The sequence below is a fragment of the Diceros bicornis genome, unplaced genomic scaffold (genome assembly GCF_020826845.1).
Source record: "Diceros bicornis minor isolate mBicDic1 unplaced genomic scaffold, mDicBic1.mat.cur scaffold_252_ctg1, whole genome shotgun sequence".
Classification (NCBI taxonomy): Eukaryota; Metazoa; Chordata; class Mammalia; order Perissodactyla; family Rhinocerotidae; genus Diceros; species Diceros bicornis.
In genome coordinates, this window is record NW_026691130.1 from 194,729 (window position 1) to 212,616 (window position 17,888).

General features: G+C 44.9%; 1 pseudogene; it reads left to right on the top strand.

Moving 5' to 3' along the window:
* The window catches only part of LOC131402754 (adhesion G protein-coupled receptor E1-like), a 212,904-nt pseudogene that overhangs the window by 11,860 nt on the left and 183,156 nt on the right, over nucleotides 1-17,888 (top strand).

The window sequence follows — 17,888 nt, forward strand, 5'->3', positions numbered from 1 at the left end:
CTCGGGGATCCCAGGTGAGGCAGATGTTGCTGGTCTGCGGACCACACTTGGAGAAGCAAGAGTCCAGATCAGTACTTCTCACACTTCCTGTGCACACACATCACCTGAGGATCTTGCTAAAATGCAGATTCTCATTCAGTAGATCTGGGGCAGGGCCTGGGGTTTTCTGTTTCCATCAAAATGCCAGGCGATGCTGATGCTGCCCACCCACGGACCACACTTTTGAGCGGCAAAGTCTAGGGTCTGTAAGGTCCTTGACTAACCAGTTTCCTAGGGCTGCTGTAACAAGTTATCACAAACCATGTGGCTTAAGACAACAGAAATTTGTTCTCTCACAGTTCTGGAGGCCAGAGGTCTGAAATTAAGGTGTCAGCAGGGCCGTGCTTTCTCTGAAGGCTCTAGGAGAGAATCTGCTCTGTCTCTCTCTCAGCTTCTGGTGTTGCCAGCAATTCTCGGTGTCTCTTGACTTGTAGATGCATCACTCCCATCTCTGCCTCTGGTATCACATGGTGTTCTCCCCAAGCCTGTCTCTGTGCCTCTTCTCCTCTTCTCATAAGGACACTAATTATATCAGATTAAGGGACCATCCTTCTCCAGCATGATCCCACATTAACTTACATCTTAATTGCATCTACAAGGACCCTATTTCCAAATAAGGTCACATTCTCAGGGACCAGGTTTAGGGCCTCAACATATCTTTTTGAAGGACACAATTCAACCCACAACGGTCGCCTTTACTCTCGAATGCTGGCTTCCCTTGCAGCCCCGCTCTGGTGCACTAACCCGAAATCTTCCTTCTGTGCTGCCTAGAAACGAATGAGTGTGTGGATATCACTGTCTGCCCAGCTTATGCAACCTGCACCGACACTCCAAAAAGTTACTACTGCACTTGCAAACAAGGATTCCTGTCCAGCACCGGAGAGACAGAGTTCAGGGGCTCAGGTGTGGAATGCAAAGGTGAGTTCATACACCCTCAAAGGTGGTAGGAAAATCAAATAGAAGCTAGCTGGGTAGTAGATGTGGGTACTTTTTGTTTTTTCCCCAAATATGATTTCCTCCATCCCTCCCTGCCTCTCTCTCTTCCTTCCTTCTTTCCTTCCTTCCTTCCTTCCTCCCTCCCTCCCTCCCTCCCCTCTCCCTCTCTCTCTCTCTTTCTTTCTTTCTTTTCATTCTTCATTTCTCTCTCTCTCTCTCTCTTTTTCTTTCTTTCTTTCATCATGAGAATTATTCCTGGACACAAAAATTTCCAATGGTTAGAGGCTAGCACTAGGATGAAAATGAAAATAAAAATCCTACTATCTGTCAACATCCAGAAATAATCAATTTCATTTTTGGGGTGTGCCTTCAGTCACCTCTCCAGTAGATAATAAGAATTTTTAACATTTATTGAGTGCCAGCCTGCGTGAGAAAGGCTTTATGTGCATCGTCACATAAAATTGACTGTAAGCATTGTGATGATCTCCAATGTCCAGATGAGAAATCTGAGGCTTGGAGAGCTGAAGTGATTTGTTTAGGGTCATGCAGTTGAACTAGGATTCAAACCCAGGTCTTTCTGACTTTACTGAGGGTCTCTCAAACACGTGGCTTAGTTGCCACACTCTAGTTAAGGGGTGTTGGGGAAGCATGTTTAATCACTCTAAACCTCAATGTTTCCATCTGTAAAACGGGTGTATAAAAGTATGTATCTCACAGGATAGTTGGGAAGACTAAATGCAACAATGTATGCAGTGTGCTAGGCACATGTGCAGTATCAGGGCTATATTAACGTAAATAATATAAACTGACATAATTCCCAGAAAGAGCTAAGTTCTTTGTCTGCATTCCTTATATTTAGACCCTTATTCTCTTGATAGTAAAGATCTGATTATGCCTCTGAATAAGACCAGACGTTGGCAAAATTTTCTGTAAGGGAACAGAAAGTAAATATTTTGGAGACTGCAAGGCTTATGATCTCTGTCATGACTACTCAGTGCTCCAGTTGTGGTGCAAAAGCAGCCATAGATGATACAAAAATGAATGGATGTGGCTGTGTGCCAATAAAACTTTATTTACACGAACAAGTGATGGGCCGGATTTGACCTATGGGATGTAGTTTGCTGAGCTCTGAAGAAGAGAATGCATTTCTATCACTGTGGTTTCCAGGGAGCCCCAAATGTCCTTCTTTATCTTTGAGCTACAGTTCATGGGTTATTCAGTCAGCTCAGTAGTGCTGGTGGGCCCTGGTGTTTAAATTTGGTGTGAAATCAATGTTCCCCATCTAGAAAGTGATGGATACTATAGCAAGGATTTTGTCCACTGTATGTCTTTGACCTCCAGCATGGTACCTGATACATTGTGAGTTAAATAGATATTTGTTGAATGAAGGAACACGAACTTTAATCTTTAGTCAACTCCAATCATCCTTCTATTGACAGGCACTTAGGTTTTTCTAATGTTTTACAACTTGAAACGAAGCTGAATGAACGTCCCTGTGATCTTATGTTGATGTACAGTGGCAGCTCCAGATATCTCTCTAGGAGAGGTGCAATGATGGGGAGCGAGCTATAGGAGACTTGTCTTGAAGGTGTGCTTGCATGACAAGTACATAGCAAGTGTTTATTTGGGGTGACTTGGCAGAGCAGGGCTGAAGGAAATTAGGGGAGGGCCCCCCACGATGGTACCATGACTGCACAATTCTGTGAGTGCTTCAGGAAGTAAATTCCTAGAATTGGCTTTGCAAGGTGTTGAACCTATGTATTGTTGGGTAACAGACCACCGGCAAACTTAGTTGCAAACAACAATCATTTATTTTGCTCATGAATGAATCTGCTATTAGGGCTGAGTTTGGAGAGGATGGCTTGTCTCTCTTCCATACAGTGTCAGTTGAGCCTCAACTGGAGGCTAGAGGATCCACTTTGAAGAGGGTCTACTCACAAGGCTGGCGAGGTGGTGCTGGCTGTTGACTGGCTGCTCCCCCAGGGCTGTGGGCTGGATGTCTTAGTTCTTCCCCATTGAGCTGCATTTTCATGGCTGGTTGGGCTTCCTCAAAGTATGGCAGCTGATTTCCAAGAATGAGCATCTCAAGAGAAGAAGGAATTACATTATATTTCTACGACCTATCATGACATTCTTCTGACTCAGCATGGTATTTTTATGACCTGGTGTCACTTCCACCATAGTCACAAGCATGCTCAGATTCAAGGGGAGGGAATATAGACCCCACTGCTTATGGATGGAGTACCAAGGTCTCACTGAAAGAAGGGCTTATGGGAGGGAAACATTGTTTCAACCATCTTTGGAAAATACAATCGGTAGCACAAGATGAAGCAACTTTGTAACTCTGACTCTTTCTCTATCCAGATATAGATGAGTGTTCTCAAAATCCCCTACAATGTGGTCACAACTCAATCTGCAAAAACCTGCCAGGGAGGTACAAGTGCAGCTGTTTGCGCGGTTTTTCTTCTCCTACTGGAAACAACTGGAACCCTGGAAAGCCAGGTCGTTTCGCCTGTACAGGTAATGCTCTCAGGATCTCAGGCATGGTCTTTGGTGGAAAGCTATCACTGAGTTGGGTACATGTGTTTCTCACTGTAGACACCCAATCTTTTGTCTGCTCACTCTCCTCCACTGCTCCTCAGACATCAATGAATGCCTCTCCAGTGGAATCTGCCCAGAGCATTCTGAGTGTTCCAACTCCTTGGGAAGCTACAGGTGCAGCTGTCGTGCTGGGCTCTTCTCTAACAACTCCGCCTGTGAAGGCACTGAGGGCCTGCCCTTCTTTATTTACCTACTTTAAGAATCACCTCATTTGATGGTCCTTTGAGGCAGGGATCATGATCCTCACTTTAGGAATGAGAAAATTGAGGCTCAGAGAGGTGAAGTGACTTGCCCAAGGATGCACAGCTGTTAAGTGGAAGAACCAGGGTTTGAACTCCTGTTGAGGCGCTACTGTGACTTAAGCAGTGGGTCAGGCAGTACTTGATAGTAATAGGGGGCTCTGTCCCTATAGCGATTTTATCCTCAGGGGACACTGGCAATATCTAGAGACATTTTTGATTGTTGCAGCTGCTGGTGGTGTTGGGGTTGTGTGTGCTATTGTCATCTAGTGGGTAGAAGCCAGAGATGCTGTTAAATACTCTACAATGCACAGAACAGCCTCCCGGCAAATGAAAATGATCCAGTCCCAAATTTTAGTAGTGCTGAGGTAGAGAAACTCTGTCCTAGGGAGAGCTCAGATCCAAACCTCATCACTTTTTCCTAAAAGATATGTGAATTAAGACCTGAGAGTTACCCTCACCCCCCTTCCCCTTCCATATTAAATCAGTCATCATGTCTTGGGGTATCTACCTGCTAAACATGTCTTGAATCTCTCCACTCTTCTCCATCCTTGGATCAGGATTCATCCGTATTGCAGCAGCATCCCCTCTGGTCTCTCCCTTTCTGCAGTCTTGTCACCTCTATCTATCCTCCACACTGCAGCCAGAATGTTCTCACCAAGACATCAAGGCTCCATCTTCCGGAGTCTAGTGTGGTTCTATTGTTCTCCACATTCATTTATAGGAAGGGTGACTCCATCCAGCAGGGCATGGAGTGATCCAGCCCTCATCACATCCCCTTGACTTGGAGTCACAGATATTTGAAGTCATCTCTGATTTGTCTAGTCCATTTTTAGCAGTTAGCTATTGCTGAGTAACAAATCACCCTGAATGACAATGGCTGAAAAAACCTAACATTTATTTAGCTCTTGATTCCATGCATTGGTGGTTTAGGTTGGGCTCTGCTGGTCAGTTCTTTGGGTCTCAAACATTCTTCGTGTGTCTGTGGTCAGCTGTGGTTGGGCTGGGCTGTCGCACATGACTGGGGCTCATATGGGATGATCCATGTCTTCCATCCTTCACTAGGCTAGTTTAGGGCTTGTTCATGTGGCAGAATCAGGAGGCCCAAAGCATGAACAGAAGCAAAGAAGCCTCTAGAGGTCAAAGTTAGGAACTGCGCCACATCACTTCTGCTGCATTCAATTGGCCAATGGAAGTCATAGGGCCAGGTGGATTCAGCGGTGGGAAACAAACTCCACATTTAAAGAGAGGAGTGTCAAAGTTACGTCATACTGCATAACCTGCATCCTGAGGTGTGGATACAGGGGTATATACCGGGCCATTGAAGTATCACACTCGTGGCAGATATCTTTTGGATGGATGAATAGATGGAAAGCTGGATGCATAGATAGATGGATAGCTGCTTGGATAGATGGATGGATGGGTGGATGGATGGATGGATGGATGGATGAATAGATGGATGAATAGACGGATGAACAGATGGATAGAAAGATGGATGAAAAGATGGAAAGCTGGATGCATAGATAGGTGGACAGCTGCTTGGATAGATGGCTGGCTGGCTGGATGGATGGATGGCTGGCTGGCTGGCTGGCTGGCTGGCTGGCTGGCTGGATGGCTGGCTGGCTGGCTGGCTGGCTGGATGGATGGATGGAAGGATGGATGGATGGATGGATGGATGGATGGATGGATGGATGGATGGGTGGATGGATGGATGTATGACACAAACAAATGAACAACAACAAAGAAATAAACAGTGTACTTTTTTTGTCTATGCTAAAAAAGAAAGACTACAGCCTTTCTGCAAGCTATGATCATTATGTTTGACATTATTGTCATCCTTTTGCTTACATACCACTGGCCAGAATTTATTTTAACCACGACACCTACCTGCAAGGGAGGTTAGGAAGAAGGGGAGAATGTGGGTACTGGGGAGCCTCAGCACTGCGTGCCACGAGCTAAGAACACGTAGAGCGAATCTCCACTTGCAGTCTCCTGTCTTCATTTCCTCCTCTGCCTTGATCTGGGTTTTCTCTTCCACTCTCTAGATGTGGATGAATGTGTGGATCCCAGAGCCTGCCCAGAGCATGCGACTTGCCACAACAGCCCTGGAAGCTACTATTGTTTCTGCAACCCAGGATTTGTTTCTAGAAGTGGAAACACGAGATTCCTCGGTCCTGGAGGGACATGTGAAGGTAGGTGGAGGGATCTGTTGGGGAATCAGGTCCAATTCTGTTTGCAAAGACAGCAGTGGTGGGAGAGGAGTCGGGGGAGGTCTTGGCTGAATCATTCATTCATACATTCATTCATTGATGCACCCTTTGACCAACACTTCTTGAGCATCCACAATACACCAGGTTCTATTCTAGGGATGGCGGACACAGCAGTGACTAACACAGGCAATAATATTTGTTCTCCTGGAACTTATCATCTAGTGTGGAGGGAGATAGATAACAAAAAATAGATGCATGAACATCTTGTGTGTTAGGAATAGTTAAAGGAGATGAAGACAAATAAGGCAGGAAAGGCAGATAAAGGGTTCTAGGGATGAGATTCTACCACTTTTAACAGAGTGGTAAGGAAAGGCCGTGCTGAGAAGTTGATATTTGAGATAAGATTGAAGGAGTGAGGGAGTGAGAGATTGGGTGTCTGGGGAAGGATGTTCCAGGAGGAGGGAACAGCAGGTACAAAGGCCTGGAGGCAGGATCCCAGCTAATGCGTTAAGCTCTCTCATACATGTGCTCATTCAGTCTTCCCAGCAACCTGATGGTATTGGTTGTACTCTACACCAATTTCACAGACGAGGAAACTGAGCCTCCACTGTGGTGGAATAACCATCCCAAGGCCAAATAGAGAGGATGTAGGAAAGTCAGGATCTGAGTGTGCCTAGATGTGACTTCACACCCCATGCTCCCAACCACCATGCCCTTCTGCCTCCAAATGAGGCTGCAACCTCTGGCAGATCAAGGTGGGCTTGCGTAGGACACACATTGATTTAATCCCCAAGTTCACAGACTCTGAGACTCAAGACAGCCTGGGAAGCTGTCATGCAAACATTCCAGAGCAAGACAGAACCTGGATTCCAATCCTCGTTGTGCCTTTCACAAACTATGTGACAGTGCAGAATTGTGAAGCCCCAGTTTCCTCCTCTGAAAAGTGGAAATATTAGTTTATAGCTCATAGGGGTGCTAGGAGGATTCGTGGAGCTAATGCATGTAAGAGATCTCTGTCAATGCCTGCCACAAAGAAAGCTCAACATATTAGTAGTTAATTTTTATTTTAGTAATGTTTGCTTGCATAGTACTTACTGTGCTCCAGGCTTTGTGGTAGGTGTTTTACAGAGGTCACCTTATTTAGTCCTCTGAATGACCCTATGGGGTGGGTACTATTATCCTCATCTGACAGATGGGGAAACTGAGACACACAGAGATGAATTGTCTTGCACATTGTGTTAGGCAGCTTGGGCTGCATCACCAAGTATTATAGACTGGCGGCCTTAAACAGCAGAGATTTATTTTCTCACATCTCTGGAGGTCAGAGGTCTGAAATCGAGATGTCAGCAGGGCCGTGGTTTCTCTGAAGGCTCTAGGAGAGAATCTGCTCTGTGTCTCTCTCCCAGCACCTGGTGTTGCCGTCAATCCTTGGGATTCCTTGAGCTGTAGACGCATCACTCCAATCTCTGCCTTTGTCATCACATGGTGTTCTCCCCAAGCCTGCCTCTGTGCCCCTTCTCCTCTACTTATAAAGACACCAATCAGATAAGATTAAGATTAACCATCCTACTCCAGCATGATCCCATGTTAACTTACATCTTAATTGCAACTAGAAAGACCCTGTTTCCAAATAAGGTCACATTCTCAGAGACCTGGTTTCGCACTTCAACATATCTTTTTTCTCTATGCCAAGAAAAAAAGACTACGGCCATTTGTGCAATCTGTGATCATTACGTTTTGAAATTATTCATCACCCTTTTCCTTACATATTATTGGCCAGAATTTATTCTCATGGTCCCACCTAACAGCAAGGGAGGTTAGGGAGAAGGGGAGAATGTGGGTAGTGGGGAGCCTCAGTGCTGTGTGCCACAAGATAAGAACATGTAGAGCAAGTCTGCACTTGCAGTCTCCTGCTCTCATTTCCTCGTCTGCCTCAACCCGGGTTTTCTCTTTCACTCTCTAGATGTGGATGAATGTGTGGATTCCAGAGCCTGCCCAGAGCATGCGACTTGCCACAACAGTCCTGGAAGCTACTATTGTGTCTGCAACCCAGGATTTGTTTCTAGCAGTGGAAACATGAGATTCCACGGTCCAGGAGAGACGTGTGAAAGTAGGTGGAGGGATCTGTTGGGGAATCAGGTCCAATTCTGTTTGCAAATTCAGCAGTGGTGGGTGATGAGTAGGGGCATGTCTCGGCTGAGTTCAAAGACTTTTCTGCAAAGCTGATGCTAATAATCATTCATTCATACATTCACTCATTGATTCATTCATTCCTGCACCTTTCGACCAATACTACTTGAGCATCTACAATACAGCAGCTTCTATTCTAGGAATGGTGAATACAGCAGTGAATAACACAGGCAATAATATTTGTCCCCCTGGAAATTATCATCTTGTTTGCAGGGAGATAGATAAAAAATAGAAGCACGAACATATTGTGTGTTAGGGATACCTAAAGGAGATGAAGACAAATAAGGCAGGAAATGTAGATATAAAGTTCCGGAGGTGGGTTTCTAATTTTAACACGGTGGTAAGAAGAGGCCGTGCTGAGAAGTTGATATTTGAGACAATATCTAAAGGAAGTGAGGGAGTGAGAGATTGGGTATCTGGGGAAGGATGTTCCAGGAGGAGGGAACACCAGGTACAAAAGGCTGGAGGCAGGATCCCAGTCAAGGCACTAAGCTCTCTGTTTCATGTGCTCATTCAGTCCTCCCAACAACCTGACGGTATTGGTCATATTCTACACCCATTTCACAGACAAGGACTGTGAGCCTCCACTGTGGTGGAATCACCCTCCCAAGGCCAAATAGATAGGAGGTAGGAGAGTCAGGATCTGAGTGTGCCCAAGAGTGACTTCACACCCCATGCTCACAACCACCATGACATTCTGCCTCCAAATGAGGCTGCAACCTCTGGCAGCTCAAGGAGGGCTTGCGTAGGACAGACATTGATTTAATCACCAAATTTCCAGACTCTGGCACTCAAGACAGCCTGAGAAGCTGTCATGCAAATATTCCAGAGCCAGACAGAACCCGGATTCCAATCCTCGTGCCTTTCACAATCTATGCGACGTTGCACAATTTTTGAGTTTCAGTTTCCTCCTCTGAAAAGTGGAAATATTAGTTTATAGCTCATAGGGCTGCTATGAGCATTCATGGAGCTAACACATGTAAGGGATCTATGGCAATACCTGCCACAAAGAAAGCTCGACATGTTAGTGGTTAATTTTTATTTCAGTTAAGATTTGCTTGCCTAGTACTTACTGTGTTCCAGGCTCTGTGGTGAGCGCTTTCCAGAGGTCACCTTATTTAATCCTCTGAATGACCTTGTGGGGTGGGTATTATTATCCTCGTCTGACAGATGGGGAAATTGAGACACACAGAGATGAATTCTCTTGTCCATTGTGTTAGGAAGCTCGGGCTGCATAACAGAATATTGTAGACTGGCGGCCTTAAATAACAGAGAATTATTGTCCCACATTCTGGAGGCCAGAGGTCTGGAATCAAGGTGTCAGCAGGGCCGTGCTTTCTCTGAAGGCTCTGGGAGAGAATCTGCTCTGTCTCTCTCTCCTAGCTTCTGGTGTTGCCTGCAATCTTAGGTGTTCCTTGACTTGTAAATGCATCACTCCCATCTCTGCCTCTGTCATCACATGGTGTTCTCCCCAAGCCTGTCTCTGTGCCTCTTGTCCTCTTCTTATATGGACACCAATTATATCAGATTAAGGGACCATCCTTCTCCAGCATGATCCCACATTAACTTGCATCTTAATTGCATCTACAAGGACCCTATTTCCAAATAAGGTCACATTCTAAGGGACCAGGTTTAGGAACTCAACATTTCTTTTTGGAGGACACAATTCAACCCACAGTGGTCTCCTTCACTCTCAAATGCTGCCTTCCCTTGCAGCCCTGCTCTGGGGCGCTAACGCAACCTTTTCCTTCTACGCTGCCTAGATGTGAATGAGTGTGCGAGTTCCACCATCTGCCCAGCTCATGCAACCTGCACCAACACTTTGGACAGTTACTACTGCACTTGTGAACAAGGCTTCCTGTCCAGCACCGGACAGACACAGTTCGTGGGCCCAGGAGTGGAATGCAAGGGTGAGTTCACATCCCCTCAAAGGTGGTCGGAAAAGCAGGTGGAATCTAGCTGGGTAGCAGATACAGATGCTTTTTGTTTTTGCCCCAAATATTAATTATTTATTTATTTCCTTCCTTCCTTCCTGCTTTCCTTCCTCCTTCCTTCCTTCCTCCCTCCCTTCTCTCTCTTTCTTTCTTTCTCTCTCTCTCTTTCCCTTTCTTTTCTTTCTTTCTTTCTCTTCTTTCTTCCTTCCTTCCTCTCTTCCTTTCTTTCCTTCCTTCCTTCCTTCCTTCCTTCCTTCCTCCCTCCCTCCCTCCTCCCTTCCTTTCTTTCTTTCTTCTTTGCATTCTTCCTTTCTCTCTCTCTCGCTCTTACTTTCTATTTCTTTCATCATGAGAATTATTCCTGGCCACTAAAATTTCCAATGATTATAGACTAGCATTAGGAAGAAAATTAAAATTAAAATCATTCTCCCTGTCAATATCCAGAAATACCCACTGATTTCATTGTGAGGGCCCACTGTTTGGCCGCCTTTCCATGGAGATAGTTAGAATTTCCAACATTTATAGAGTGCCAGGTCCTGTGTGAAGTGCTTTATGTGCAATGTCACATTAAACGGACTATAGGCATTTTGATGATCTCCATTGTCCAGATGAGAAAACTGAGGCTTGGAGAGCTGAAATGACTTTTTTAGGGTCATGCAGTTGAACTGGGATTCAAACCCAGGTCTTTCTGACTCTACTGAGGGTGTCTCAACCATGTTACTTAGCTGCCACACTCTAGTTAAGAGATGTTGGTGAAATATATTTCATCTCTATAAGCCTCAATGGTTCCATTTGTAAAACGGGCGTATAAGAGTATCCAACTCCAAGGATAGTTGGGAAGATTAAATGCAATAATGTATGCAGTGTGCTAGGCACATGTGCAGTATTAAGAGCTATATTAACATAAATAATATAAAGTAACATAATTCCCAGAAGGAGCTAAGTTCTCTGTCAGCATTCCTTATATTTAAACCCCAGTTCTCTTCTTGACAGTAAAAATCTGATTATTCCTCTGAATAAGACCATAGGTTGGCAATTTTTCTGTAAGGGGCCACATAATAAACATTCTGGAAGTTGCAAGTCGTACGATCTCTGTCATGACCACTCAGTGGTGGTGCAAACACAGCCAGAGATGATACAAAAATGAATGGATGTGTCTGTGTGCCAATAAAGCTTTATGTACACAAACAGATGGTGGGCTGGATTTGACCCATGGGATGTAGTTTGCTGAGCTCTGAAGAAGATGATGCATTTCTATCACTTTTGCAGTTAGTTTCCAGGGATCCCCAAACATCGTTCTTTATCTTTGGCCTACAGTTCATGGGTTATTCAGTCAGCTCAGTAGTGCTGATGAACCCTGGTGTTTAAATTTGGGGTGAAATCAATATTAACCATATAGAAAATGATGGATACTACAGCAACTATTTTGTCTACTCTATGTCTTTGACCCCCAGTATGGTGACTGATACATTGTGAGTATTTAATATGTATTTGTTGAATGAAGGAATATGTACCTTATTCTTTATGTCAACTCCAAATTGAGTCATCCTTCTATTGGCAGGCACTTAGGTTTTTCTAATGTTTTACAACTTGAAAGAAAGCTGAATGAGCATCCCTGTGATCTGGGAGGGAGCTATAGGAGACTTGCCTTGAAGTTGTGCTTCTATAACAAGTACCTAGCAAGGGTTTATTTCGAGTAACTTGTCAGAGCAGGGTTGAAATAGATTTGTGGAGAGCCACCCCATGGTTCCATGACTGCACGATTCCATGGGTCCTTCAATGAGTAAATTCCTAGAATTTGCTTTGCAAGTGTCCGAGTTATCTGTTGCTGGGTAACAGACCACCTGCAAATTTAGTTGCAAATAGTAATCATTCATTATGCTCATGAATGAATCTGCTATTAGGGCTGAGTTTGGAGAGGATGGCTTGTCCCTATTCCACACAGTGTCAGTTGAGTTGGCTCAACTGGAGGCTAGAGGATCCACTTTGAAAAGGGTCTACTCACAAGGCTGGCAAGGTGGTGCTGGCTGTTTGACTGGCTGCTCCCCCAGGGCTGCGGGCTGGATGTCTTAGTTCTTCCCCATTGAGCTGCATTTTCATGGCTGGTTGGGCTTCCTCAAAGTATGGCAGCTGATTTCCAAGAATGAGCATCTCAAGAGAAGAAGGAATTACATTATATTTCTACGACCTATCATGACATTCTTCTGACTAAGCATGGTATTTTTATGACCTGGTGTCACTTCCACCATAGTCACAAGCATGCTCAGATTCCAGGGGAGGGAATATAGACCCCACTACTTGATGGGTGGAGTACCAAGGTCTCACTGAATGAAGGACATATGGGAGGGAAACATTGTTTCAACCATCTTTGGAAAATACAATGGGCTTCACAAGATGAGGCAACTTTGTAACTCTGACTCTTTCTCTATCCAGATATAGATGAGTGTTCTCAAAACCCGCGACAATGTGGTCTTAACTCAATCTGCCAAAACCTGCCAGGGAGGTACAAGTGCAGCTGTTTGCGCGGTTTCTCTTCTCCTACTGGAACCAACTGGAACCTGGGAAATCCAGGTCATTTTGCCTGTACACGTAATGCTCTCAGGCTCTCAGGCATGGTCTTTGGTGGAAAGCTATCATTGAGTTGGGTACGTGTTTCTCACTGTAGACACCCAATCTTTTGTCTGCTCACTCTCCTCCACTGCTCCTAGACATCAATGAATGCCTCTCCAGTGGGATCTTCGCAGAGCGTTCTGAGTGTTCCTACTCCTTAGGAAGCTATAGGTGCAGCTGTCGAGATGGGTTCTTCTCTAACAACTCCACCTGTGAAGGCACAGAGGGCCTGCCCTTCTTTATTTACCTACTTAATTAAGAATCACCTCATTTCATGATCCTATTAGGTAGTGATCATGATCCTTATTTTAGGAATGAGACCACAGAGGCTCAGAGAGGTGAAGTGACTTGCCAAGGGATGCACAGCTATTCGGTGGAAGAATCATGATTTGAACTCCCGTTGAGGGCCTACTGTGACTTAAGCAGTGGGTCAGGCAGTTCCTGCGAATAATGCGGGGGCTCCATCTCTATAGCGATTTTCTCTCCAGTGGACATTGGCAATGTCTAGAGACATTTTTGATTGCCACAGCTGTTGTTATTGGATTGTGTGTGCTACTGTCCTCTAGTGGGTAGAGGCCAGAGATGTTGTTAACCATCTTACAATGCACAGAACAGCCTCCCCACGACCAAATGTGATCCAGTCCCAAATGCCAGTAATGCTGAGGTAGAGATACTGTGTTATAGGGAGAGCTCAGACTCAAACCTCAGCACTTTTTCCTAAAAGGTATTTGAATTAAGACCTGAGAGTTACCCTCATCCTCCCTCCCCTTCCATATTAAATCGGTCATCAAGTCTCAGAGAATCTAACTGCTAGATATGTCTTGAATCTCTCCACTCTTCTCCATCCTTTATTCAGGCTGCATCCGTACTGTAACAGCATCCTCATTGGTCTCTCCCTTTCTCCAGTCTTCCCCTCTCAAATCCATCCTCCACACTGCAGCCAGGATATTCTCACAAAGACACCATGGCTCCATCTTCCTGAGTCTAGGGTGGTTCTATTGTTTTCCTCTTTCATTTATAGGGAGGATGACTTCATTCAGCAGGGCATGGAGTGATCAAGCCCTTATCACATTCCCTTGGCTTGGAGTCAGAGATATTCGAAGTCATCTCTGATTTTTCTGGTCCATTTGTAGCAGTTAGCTATTGCTGAGTAACAAATCACTCTGAAAGTCAATGGGTAAAAACTATCACCATTCATTTAGCTCTTGATTTCATGCATTGGTGGTTTAGGTTGGGTTCTGCTGGTCAGTTCTTTGGGTCTCAACCATTCTTCTTCATGTGAGGAGATAATGAGCCTTCATGAATTCACAGGTAATCAATGAATCTGGATCGTGAATTATGAAGGGTTTAGAGGCAAAAGATGAGCGTAGGTGAGAACAAACTCTCAGGGTCTTGCCTGTTCTAATGAGGAGTTTGGATTTTATCCTGAGCTGCGAGGACCCTCATCAGAAGATTTGCCTGGGTCATAAACTTGCCTCTAAATGCTTCCTTTCTGTAACGACAAAAATGTGTTTAAGAAGGTGGGACCAGAGCCAGGGAAACCCATTGGCTTCAGTCAGTGGTGGGGCTGTGCACTGCAGCTGCAGCCTCAGCATCCTTCACCCTTTTGACTTAGACCAGTTTTCTGCTTAGATATGGATGAATGTTCCAGGAGCTTGACTCTTTGTGGTCCCAATTCCACCTGCACCAATATCCCGAAAGAACACAGTTGCTCCTGCCTGCCTGGGTTCTTTTTGCCTGATGTTTGGACCCCTGAGAAACCAGAGGCTTTCAAATGTACCAGTCATTCTCCCAGCCATGCTGAGGACTTCTCAATGCATGTCAAACTACTCTGAAATGCAGCAGCTTATAACAACAACCATCTGTTCTTGCTCATGATTCCATGGGTTGACCACATGGTTTTTCTGGGGCACTAAGATGGCTGGCCGGTCCAAAGTAGGCTCGCTTACGTGACTGGTAGTTGGTGCTGATCTCTGGCAGGGCCCTCAGTGGGCCTTTCCACATGGCTTCTTGGGCTTCCTCAGAGCATGGCAGTTGGTTTCCAAGAAGGAAAGTTCCAAGAAGAAGAAAGCAGAAACTGCCAGTTCTCATAAGGCCTGGGCTTGGAAGTCCCCAAGTGTTACTTCTACCACATTCTATTGGTCACAGTCACAGGGCCAGCCTAGATCCAAAAGGAGGGGAAATAAACTCTCCATCTCACTGGGACAGCAACATGTGCATACAGGAAATGGAAGAACTGATGGCTCCATCTTCGGAGGGTCTACCATACAGCAGAACACATTTTATAGTCTTCAATCCCCGGGGAAATGCATGCTTCTTTTCATTAGAAATATTATATTTCTTCTCATTCGTTGATCTTTACTAGCTGCTGACATTGTTAGAAGCAGAACAATAGAGGCATAAAGAGGAAAGGGATCTTAGAGAGATTAACACAGCTCTAAGGGCTCTAGGAACCTTTCAGAATCCCCATCTAGGGCCAGAAAACAAGGCCATGGTCTTCCACTCTCCTTTCAGTCAAATTATCACCTCTTTTATTTGTCTTACCTATTCGGGTTTCACTTCACAAGAAGGAAGGTTTCTTGGGCCAAAAAGTTTTGAAAGCCATGCCCCTAGTCCAGCTCTATATGCAAAATATAAATTGCACCTGTGGTATGTCTGACAAGAGCTCACTTAGTCGATGCTTAAATATTTCTGGAAGTGGGCAGCCTGCGGTGAAAAGAAACCCACTCCTTGGTTAGAGATGTTTTCTGTGATACCAAGAAAAAAACCACTTCCCCATGCCTTCCAACCATGTCGTTTGAGACCTCCAAATTAGTCTACGTTCCTATCACAAAGACTTCTCGTACCAACTCTCCACTGTATTGCCTGGTGCAATATACCATATACTTGTGTAAGCCCCTAGTGTGGACAGTGCCTATTTATCCCTCATGTTTTTTGAGATGACATAGAAATATGAAAGGTTTTGTCCTTACCTCCCTCCTATTCATTTTTTTATTACTTTTATTTCTTTATTTTTTTTTTGGTGAGGAAGATTGGCTCAGAGCTAACGTCTGTTGCCAATCTTCCTCGTTTTGCTGGAGGAAGAGTGGCCCTGAGCTAACATTTATGCCCATCTTCCTCTACTTTATATGTGGGATGCTGACCTAGCATGGCTTGATGAGCGGCGTGTAGGTCCACGCCTGGGATCTGAACCCACGAGCCCTGGGCTGCTGAAGCAGAGTGTGTGAACTTACACCACAGGGCCAGACCCCTCCTATTTATTTTTTTCTGAGACATTCTATTCCATATATCCTCTGTGGATCAGAAACCTTCAGAGGGAGAAGTAACCTCTTGTTGCCACAGTGACCATACATCACCCTGTATTGGTTAAGCTGGGGTTTCTCAACTTTTGCACTATTAACATTTTGGGCTGGATAGTTCTTTGTTGTGTGTAGGGCTATTCTGTGCATTAGTGGATTGGCAGTATGCTTGGCATCTACCCCCAGATCCCAGCGACCACGAAAAATGTCTCCAGACATTGCCCAACGTCCCCTGGAGGGGCAAATTGCCCTCAGTTGAGAACCACTAGCTTAACGAAATAGAAATTTCTTACTCCCTTAACCATCCAGTATGGATATCCTTGGTCAATAGGCAGCTTTCCTCCACAAGGTGATACAGGGATCCAGTCCTCTTGCATCTCTGGTTTTCCTATGGTTAGGAACTTGGAATCCTTGGTTTCAGCCAGTGGCAGGGAAAGAGGGAGAAGACACACTCACTTCTTAACCACGTGGGCCCAGGAGTGATATGCCATACCCTCTTCCATTCTATGAGTGAAAGCTAACCACATGGCCCCGCCTAGATGCAGGGGGCTCTGGGAAATGTAGTCCCTTGTTGTGCCGCCATTTTTCAGTGACAAGGCTATGCTTTGGAAGGGGAAGCATGACTTTGTTGGATTGTTGGCCAACTCTGCCTCACTCCACAGATATTGATGAGTGCCTTGATATGTAACCTTTCGGCCAAAGGCAGTGAAAAGTGCCTTTTCAATGCAACGTGCACCAACACGCACCAGGAGCTACTTTTGTACCTGCCACCATGGCTTTGCACCAAGCAATGGACAGCTGAACTTCACAGACCAAGCAGTGGGATGCAGAGGAGAGCAGAGGGTTTGCTGGTCAACCCTGGAAAGAAGGCTATCCCTGTTCCTCTGGGTTTTTTGATCTTTTTGAGTTCTTTGCAGATATTGATGAGTGCTCCCAAGATCCATCACGGTGTGGTCCCGATTCTGTCTGCACCAACGCCCCAGGCTCCTACAGCTGTAGCTGCGTTGTGGGCTTCCATCCCAATCCAGAAGGCTCCTGGAAACATGGCAACTTCAGCTGCAAAAGTAATCCTCTCCTTATGTGTCTTGGCAATGGAATCTGTGTCTTTCTTTGGTTGTAAAATCCTCACTCTACCCAAGCTCTGGATCCTCTTCTTACTTTCATTCATTCTCCCTTTTTATATTCTTTCACTAATACATTAATTTGATAAATTATTTTTGAAGCATTAATTAATTAACTAATTAGTCAAACAGGCCCCTGCACTAGGTACTGGGGATTCAATCCTGGATGTGATGGACATGATATTTGCCCTCATGTAGCTTATAGTCTAGGGAAGGAAGTAGAGAGCACACACATAATTATTTAATAATTGAAAAACTGTCACGCCCTTTGGCATATTATATACCCCATTAGTGAGATATATAATATGCTCCAGGCAAGTGACATTTAAGCTGAAGCTTGAAGGAAGAGTAGGGATTATGCAGATGAAGAGTGGAGATCACAGCGTGACAGGTTATAGCATGTGCAAAGGCCCTGAGGCTAACAAAGACTGAGGACAAAGAGAATGGCATTAGCTGCATCTGAGCAGGTGGGCAGAGGTCAGATTCTGCAGGACCTTGTGTGCTGTGTGAAGAACTTTAGTCTTTCTGCTGAGAACAGTGGGGAACCGTGAAAGGTTTATGTTTTTAAAATTATGGATTATTTGATACATTAAAAATATAAGTAATTTATATGGAGGCAATGAAGTATAATAATAAAATGGATATATCCGAGGCCCTTGCCAACATAAGAACCAGAATATCATCAATGCCATTGCATTTTCTGCATGCT